This window comes from Triticum aestivum, chromosome 2D (genome assembly GCF_018294505.1).
Source record: "Triticum aestivum cultivar Chinese Spring chromosome 2D, IWGSC CS RefSeq v2.1, whole genome shotgun sequence".
NCBI classification, from domain to species: domain Eukaryota; kingdom Viridiplantae; phylum Streptophyta; class Magnoliopsida; order Poales; family Poaceae; genus Triticum; species Triticum aestivum.
This window is the reverse complement of record NC_057799.1, coordinates 86,486,554-86,495,401: the sequence shown is the minus strand read 5'-3', so window position 1 is coordinate 86,495,401 and position 8,848 is coordinate 86,486,554. Positions and strand designations below refer to the sequence as shown.

The 8,848-nt window shown below is 41.6% G+C and overlaps 1 pseudogene; it reads left to right on the top strand.

Moving 5' to 3' along the window:
- The first annotated feature begins 667 nt into the window (after positions 1-667).
- Positions 668-7,926, top strand: LOC123051819 (ankyrin-1-like; annotated as a pseudogene).
- Positions 7,927-8,848: the final 922 nt, after the last annotated feature.

Genomic DNA, 8,848 nt, shown 5'->3' with positions numbered 1-8,848 from the left:
TATCATATTGCATAACATGATCATTGAAGACGAGAGGGATATGCCTGAAAACTTTCGGTACATCGCAAACGGGACTCCAGTTGAGCCAGAGTATGATACGAACATGATCCAGGCATTCCTTGAAGAGCATCGCAAGATCGAGAACCGACAAGTTCATGCTCAGCTCAAAGAAGATCTTATTGAGCATCACTAGCAACATCATAGCGAGTCCTAATTGTTGTGTCACATGTTATTTGCTACATTTGGACCATACGGTGCGTTTAAATTGAATAATTTGGTTTGTAAACTTTAAATTCGGTGTGTAAACTATATTCGTGATTCACTTGAACATTCATACTATGTTTAGTTTCTATACGTGCGCTAATATGTATACTAGAATTGCGAAGTTAGAAAAGGCAAAATTTTACCCTGTTATATATAGGGGGTCGGCTAAGTCCGACCAAATATTAGTGGAGTAAACTCCATTAAGGTTTGTTTAGGGATCCCGTAAAAAAAGGTTTGTTTAGGGGTTCGATTAGAGTCGTCCTAATGAACTTTTACCCCATATACACCCATGATCTAGCCCAGTGGCAAAACCACGTAAATCCTTCGGATTGCCGTGGAGAGACCTGTCCCTGTGTCGGGATTTTTCAAATCAGAATTCAAACCCTCCCCCTCCTCGCTCGCTCTCACCCTTTCTCGCATCCCCAAACCCCTCCCCCTCGCAGTTCCAAAAAAAAAAAAAACCCTCCCCTCTCTCCCCGACCGATCCGCCATGGCGGCGCCGCGGCCACCTCGCTTCCCCTCGGCCGCCGGTGGTAAGCGCCTCCCCGCGTACGATCCCGCGCACCTGAACCCTAACTAAATCCGCTCGCTCACTCTCCCTCCCCCTCTCCGCAGTCGCGAGAGCCATCTCTTCGATGCAGGACACGCTCCTCGACGCGGCCTTCAAAGGCGACCTCCCTCTCCTCAAGAGTGAGTTCCCCCCTCACCCGCCTCCCGATTTCGGCCCCCGGCTGTTTGGCGTTCCTCCGAGCTCTGATATTTTGGGGGGCGGTTGCAGGGGTGGTGTGGGTGCTGGATAACGGCAAGGGCCGCCCCCGGGAGGCGGTGGAGGCGGCGAGGGCCGACGGCGGCATGTCGGCGCTGCTGATCGCCGCGGCCAACGAGCAGCTGGAGGTCTGCAGCTACCTGGCCGGGGAGCTGCGCGTCGACGTCGATGCTGCCGATGATAAGGGTCTGTTGTTCTGTTCCTTTCCAAACGTTGGTTAGTTGTACTTATGATAATGCCCTGAAGTATTTAATGGTGCCATTAGAACTTCAATTTCGTCTCACAGGGACCGAAACTACAGATCTACAGTTGATTCTGCATATTCACGGGTCTCTTAAAACTTCTAAAAGTGAAATAGTTAGTCCTGTTTGCCAAACAGTGCCTCAGCGACCTCCACATTCTAACTCCTGTGATACCCGAATTTCATGTATCTGTCGTTCCCTAGTTTGTAATCTTGCTATCATATTTCTAGATGTCATGTTCGATGAGGAGTTTTCAGATGTACATTTCTTCGCTGATCCTGAATTGACTTGCCCCAAATAAGCCTCGTGGTATGTGTGCTTGACAGGTAGAACACCTCTTTTTTATGCGGTGATGAGTGAAAAGATTGCTGTTGTCAAGTGTCTTCTTGATCATGGTGCTGATCCAGACAAAGCTGATGAGGCCGGGCTAACTCCTCTACATGCTGCTGCTGGAATAGGTCCTCTCTATTCATATGTTATCTCTGTTTTGCACGTGTGCACCACAGTTTTTGAATTTTTGTTTCTAATATATTTTGTGGCTGTATTATGTTCGTACTACAGTTTGTTTGGCCAAACTTCCAGGGCAACTTATGTTTTCTTTCCCTTAGGTTAGTATGGAAGTAGGTTATCTTCAAATTCGTTAGTTAAATTCTATTCAGCTCCCAGTTACACCACCCTTAAAAGTGAAATAGTTAGTCCCCTTCGCTTGATTCCAAAAGAAATTGGTTTAGTCAACTTATTTGGCTAGACGAGTAGGCGCAGTTCTTGTTTCTATGGAACATTGACTCCTTTAGCATGATCTTCGTAGCCTATATGCAGGGTAAACTGAGGTCTGCCAGGAGCCAGATAAAATAAATAAGAAAGATTGTCAGAAAAAAACTTACCATCTTATTATGTAATAAGTACCTTCATATTGCTTCGTTTATGCAGGAGATTGTGAAATGATAAAACTGTTGCTTGCAAAGGGAGCTTATGTTGATCCGATAGCTGAGGAGATTGGGACACCACTGCATCTTGCTACTAAGGAACAACAAGTTGGTGCTATGAAGACTTTATTGGAGCATAATGCAGATGTAAGCTTAACTTCATGCTACTTCTGCGTTAAGTTGCATGTTCAACTGTAAACACAAAATAGAGTTTGAATTGTTTGCCTTTTCTCCATTTGTTCGTTAACTGTATTGTTCTCATGCTCCATTCTAGTTATTGTTTGGTACTCTTGAAGCTGTTTTGTTCTTTTGCTAGTATGTAAGTTATGGTGTGATCATTGTTCTTTGCAGCACAATTAAAATGTTTGGTACTTCTTTCTTCCCTGCTGCTTCTAGTTGTCTAATTTTCTAGTTATATGTTATTGTTCAAGATCTCCTAGGGAGCAACTGTTACAAGAATCACTAATACTTCATTCTACTTTTGTTCAAGTCCGTAAAATTGTGTTCTCCAACCTATAGTCTGGGCCGTAGCTTATAATCTTCATCCTTATGCAAGAGTAATGTGTGATGTTCGTTTGGAATCTCCACTATTGTTTTCTGTGGAAGCTACTATACGTGCTTTCATGCATCTATAGTTTTCAAAGTGCGAATTGCATGTGTTGATCAATTTCTTCTGGGCTCATTGTCATTTTGTGCACTTGCCATAATGATTGATTTCCTATCATGGGTGCTACTTTTATGTATTACCATATGGTACTCCCTCTGTAAAGAAATATAAGACATTTTAAGTCACTACTTTAGTGACCTAAAACGTCTTATATTTTTTTAGGGAGGGAGTACCAATCATCAATAAAATAATAAAAATCTTCTAGTCAAGATTTAACCAATAAGGCGACTATTGCAACATTGTACTTATTTGTGTTTGCAAATTTCAACATCGCAGGAGCCAGGAGCTGTTTCCTACTGTTTTTTAGTTAAAGCTTGGCATAGATATATGGTTATGCATACGTACCGTTCTGTTTAATTATTTTTCTATGTCCATTTATTATCATCAATTAATAGCAACTAATGTGCTTCACATCTCTCACTAGTGCAACAAGACGTACATGAGCTACTGTATCCTATGACACCCCTCTTTCAGGCTGTAAATGTATCATCACTACAATGCGTGAAGCTCCTGCTTGAGGTTTGTTTACTTTATTTCAATATATTCAATATTTTCCAACACTTAAGCTTGGAAATCTTAAGTTCTTTAGTTATTTACCATACATAAAATGTGACATTCCTTTTATGTGATAGGCTGGCGCTGTTATCAACCCAGATTGTATCGAAACTGTTTCACTTGATTCTGCAATGGGAAATGACAGCTCAACAGAGTGCTTAAATTTCTTACTGAAGGCCAGTGCCAAGCGTAATGCCTCTAATGATGTAAGATTTACTTCTTTGCCACTAGTAAACACAAGCATATGACACTGTTCAAGACTTAAGCTGTGGAGCATAAGTGTCACTTATTTCCTATCCATAGTTTGTCGGTGGTTTACTACGAAACCATGCACTCACCATCTTTCCCTGTTGGACCCTTGACCCACCTAACTTAGCATAGGCATATTGTACACGAGGTATGTTGCTCTGCTATGTGGCTCCATGGGATTCCATGATATCTGTCTCTTCTGTTTGTGGGATATATAAATGTGCGATACATGTCGTATGAGATGTTTAGACTATTGATGTTTGTTGAAATATTGGTTCTTGTTTGGGTAAACTTCCCTGTAATTATTGTTTAATTTACATACTAACAGGCTGTAACTTTTTCCCAGTAATGATGCATAGATATTTTGTATTGTTTCGGTTTGATGCCCAGTAAAATAAGTTTTTCTACTTTGAGAAGCAGATAGAAAGAATGGAGCCATCAAATATTAGTATTACCATTATATATCTGTCGACGTTCAGTTTGATGTTTTGTTGTCATGTAATATTCAAAATGTGGTAATTGCTCTTGTTATGACCTGAGTTTTTTTTTTAAATGTTGTACATCTACCTCCAGTGAGAACATTGACTGGAGTGAGAATATAAGTGATTCACTTCAGGGTAAGAGTGTTGCAGCCTCAGTGCCACACTGCCACTTATCATTGTTGAACCAAAATTTGTCATGTCAGACAACTTAGGTGCTTGTTTTTTTCCTGGCATTGTAAGTTGTGGTCAGGTGGTGCTAATGTCAGAGAAGAGGGTGAGTTGTGTGTTTGGTGGATTTTGTGAAAACGACTCGTTGTTTTTCAGGCTGCTGTCCGCGCCAGCGCCAGAGGACGAGTCGCTGGCACCGCCCGGCGATCCGGCAGAGGACGAGGAGGTGACCAGGGGCCGCGACAACAACAGGAGCAGCACGTTGCCCGTGGGGAAGAGGTCGAGGTCAAAGTCAATCCTAAGGTGCTTCTAGGATAGTTATTCAGTCAGTTTTATCATCTTTAGGGCCTATTTAGTTTGTGGCTGCAGTTTGCCACATCTTAGGTAGCCAAGTTTGGCTTAGCACGCCAAACTTCTCTTCAGCAGGACTCAAATCTCAGTTACTATCTTTATAGCTAAGTTTGGCTACAGCTGTGGCAGACACTTTCTTCTCCATAAAATTTTGTGGCGGCCACAAGCCCACAACTGTGGAGGAAATAGTAGTAGACCATGGCAGTTAGCCAATTAGTAAACCATTATGTTTGTAACTCTGCATTCTTTTGGTAGCAACATCCTAGTGGAGGACATTATCCACGAAACATGGCACCAGGTCCTTATGTGCCTCCAGTTTCTTCTAGAATTAATCAATGTCTAGTACCGAACAGTCTGATTGGATTCTTGCTATGTGACATGAATGTGCACATAACAAGTTGGGTCCTTAAGGATTCTTGCTATGTACATTTTGGGCTGAAAACTTGAATGTGCATTTTGGCTTGTGACACCACATGATGCTTAAGTTGACTAATGACTTGGCTCAAAACAATTTGACTGTCCTACACTTTATTTATGCTTCCACATGAAAAATATATTGATCAAATGCTATATTTGGCTTCCTTTCTAGATTGAGTTGTTAAAATATTGGCAAATAGGTTAGTAAAGAAATATTAAGAATATTTTAAATATCTTACACTAGGAAAATATGTGTGAGGTGAAATTTTCAAATTTATGAGGAGACTACATTTCTGGTTGTTAAGGTTTCAGTTGGTATTGGGGCCTAATAACCCAATAATATTTATTACAGAACTGAGCATGTATGCAGGATGTTGTATGAATGAAGTCTAAACATTATGCTTATACAATATGGAATGTTGATAGTAACATTTTTGCCAAATCAAAACCATATGTTTTTCCAAATATTTACAGAACAGTCCGTTTTTTCTTTACTATTAAAGCATTTTCTATTCATTAGTCATGTCTCCATCTTATTTGATATTTATGTTTCAGGATGAACATGCGACTAAAAGGGAAATAGCAAAGTTGAAGTCATCTGCGATTAAAGCAATAGAGAGTAAAGATTATTTTTCTGCAACAATGTGGTACACTAAGGTATGGTACAACGCCATATTTTGTATTCTTTCCTGCTTCTAAAGTTCTAATTCTTTGGCAGAAAAGAAAGCACGTGAACCTGGAGATTTTCAAACAGGCTTCTAGCTATGTTTGAGTCACCAAATGGCAAGGCCTAGTTATTGAAAAGGAAACTTGGTCAGTGGCATTGTCAAGGGATAACTACCTTGAAAATAAGGCTAGACTGACTGGAAAGGGATTAGCTGGGCACTGATTTGTATTATATTGCTTGCAGATTTTAATAGTCTCTTGTATAGGTGTATCAGATCTTGAAACCTAAAACTAGAACTCTTTTCTTTATCTCTGCCTCCAAACAAAACACAATCATTTATTCTTTTTCCCCTGGCTGCTTGTGCGCCTGCCCCATTAAGTTTCTTAACTCATGCTAGGTGACTAATCCTACTAGCCAGCTTATGCTCCTTGTGTGCCAGCCCCATCATGCATTCATGCCCTGGCTGCTTGTCCGATTTGACTCCTGGTGTTCTAGCAGGAATTTGTCCTTTCCCGGCCACAACAGTTCAGCTGGGAAAACTAGAATGAATTCTTTCCTGATTTTCCTTTGGAGAGGACATAATTGGATTTGCTGACCTGTTGCCTTCTCCTTACGTGCTGTATTGCATGTGGGAGGTGCAAATGAACCTATGTTTAGACAATCTTCTGTTTTTCAGAGCCAATAAGCTGTTTTTGGGCCTTAACATTACTGCAGATACATTTACCATGAAGTAAAATTTTCTAAAAGCTCACCTATTGTTAGAACTACCAGTTGGACGGATGGAGAAATCAGTGAACCTACTGCTCGATTGGTTGGCTCACTGCTCTACTCACGGTAACTGTGCGTCAAGCCCACTATCAACAACTTAGGGGCGTCGGACTGTCTTGCAGCTGCAAAGGATGTTGCTCGGGATAAACTCCAACTAATAGCTGTGCTGTGTCTTTCTTTTTGCTGCCTTGGTCATTTCTTTACCTATTCTGTTGTGCCTTCCTGCTTCCATAGAATGATGCTGAAAAAGAGAATCTTGTACTCCAAAAGTAACTTATCTCCCATTCCCCCATCCCTGCCAACTCGAAAACTAGTAAGCAAGTCCTCAGTACCAGACAACTGGTCTGGTGTCGACCAAAAACAAATGTCATAAGGGGGCTCGTTTTGCTTGTCGCCATTCCATATTTTTAAGGGGGGTTAGGAAATAATCAAGTACTCCCTCCGTCCCAAAATTCTTGTCTTAAATTTGTCTAAATATGGATGTATCAAGTCACGTTTTAGTATTAGATACATCCGTATCTAGACAAATCTAAGACAAGAATTTTGAAACGGAGGGAGTAGAACTTATTTAGTTCGTAGTTGACTTTACTTCAGTATTGTCCTATATTTAATGAAATTGTATATGAAAAAGCTTCTGAGATTGGCTTCTTTTCAAGAAAATCAAGGTTTTTGCATGATTCATTAATGTCTTGCACTAATACTAGTCAATGAGCAGCCATTTGCAGATTTCCTATTCACAAATTCGTATCTGTTTCGATACTCAGCAGATCTTCTTTAACTTGTTGGATGCAGGCAATAGAGCATGACCCTAATGATGCAACCTTGTTCTCAAACAGAAGCCTCTGCTTGCTTCGCATGGGTGACGGACAGAGGGCTTTGCTGGACGCTCTTGATTGCAGAGGAATGCGGCCTGACTGGCCAAAGGCCTACTACCGGCAGGGTGCAGCTTTGATGTCACTGAAGGTGGGACAGAAGATCCTGCTGGCTACTTCATTTGACCAATGCATTTTTTTTTAATAATTTCTTCACAAGGCCATCATTCATCACCAGGACTACACCAACGCGTGCGCGGTGCTTCTTGATGGATTCAAGTTGGACCCGGAGAATGCCGAGATGGAATCTGCATTACGGTATCCATCTAGCCCTTTTGTTGTCGCATGCATGTTTGTGTTCAGCATATGTCACTGTTAGTTATATACTGGAAACGTTATACTATTTGACTGCTCTTATGTGCTTACTGAAAACTTTAAACTTTACCAATGCTGGCGTCGAACATTGATTGTGGGTGTGATGTGCAGGGAAGCTATGGAATCTTTGAAGATATCGAAAGGCGGCACCAAGGCAACATGACATGAGCTTGAGCTTTGCACTAGTGCTGAAGATAGATGCATGCAGTCACCTCTCGTGAAAAAAAGACATCCTCTGTTCAAGTCCTTTCTTTTTCAATCAAAGATTCTTTCGTGCGCTAGTGTGGAGCCGCGCCCTCGGGATGTTCAAGTAATAACTCCCTTAGTCGATGGAAGTGCAGTTTGTTATCTTTACTGAGACCGGTCATGTGGGTAGCAATTGACTCGAATTTTTTGCTTGCTCTTATACGCTATCATTTGCACATGCATATATGGAGGTATGGATCCTGGTGAAAGAAATAGAGTAGAAATTACAATTTTGTCTTCCCTTTTTTCCTCCAGTTTTCCCTTTCCTATGACATTCCATTCAGAGAGATTTTATCTCCAGTCGGCAGCGGATTGTTAGTTGTTACAATATGGGTCTGCATAGAGCTCAGTACTTAACCAAGTCTCAACTGAGTGACATCACCGTAGTTGTGCTACGAACGGGGTGGTATGACATGTTGCAAACAGGACGGTAGACGCTACGAGACATGCTGTGAGCAATGACGACGGACGCTGCAACCGACGAGGCTTAGTGCTGCATACAACGATGGCGGAATTTGCGAATGACGGAACAATGTGCTTCGAGCGATGAGGGTGGACACAACAACTGGTGACACGACATGCTGCAACCAGCACCGGCAGATGTTGTGACTGGTAAGACGAAGTGGTTCAAGCGGTGGGAAGAAGTGCTACGAGGGCCATTTGACGTTGCTCACTCTAGCACGAATCTCCATGCAAAGATCCAACGGTTAGTGTAAGCCGACTGAGCTTAAGCAAACCCGTTACTATATTGTCTTCCCTAAATCCCTAAAATAAGATAATAATAAGGAAACTAACAAAATCAGCCGGCTCTAGTACTTTCTCCTTTCCGGTTTATAGGGCTCAATTCAAAAATCTCACCAACCAAGATAAATGGTGAGTGGTGGAATACTTTT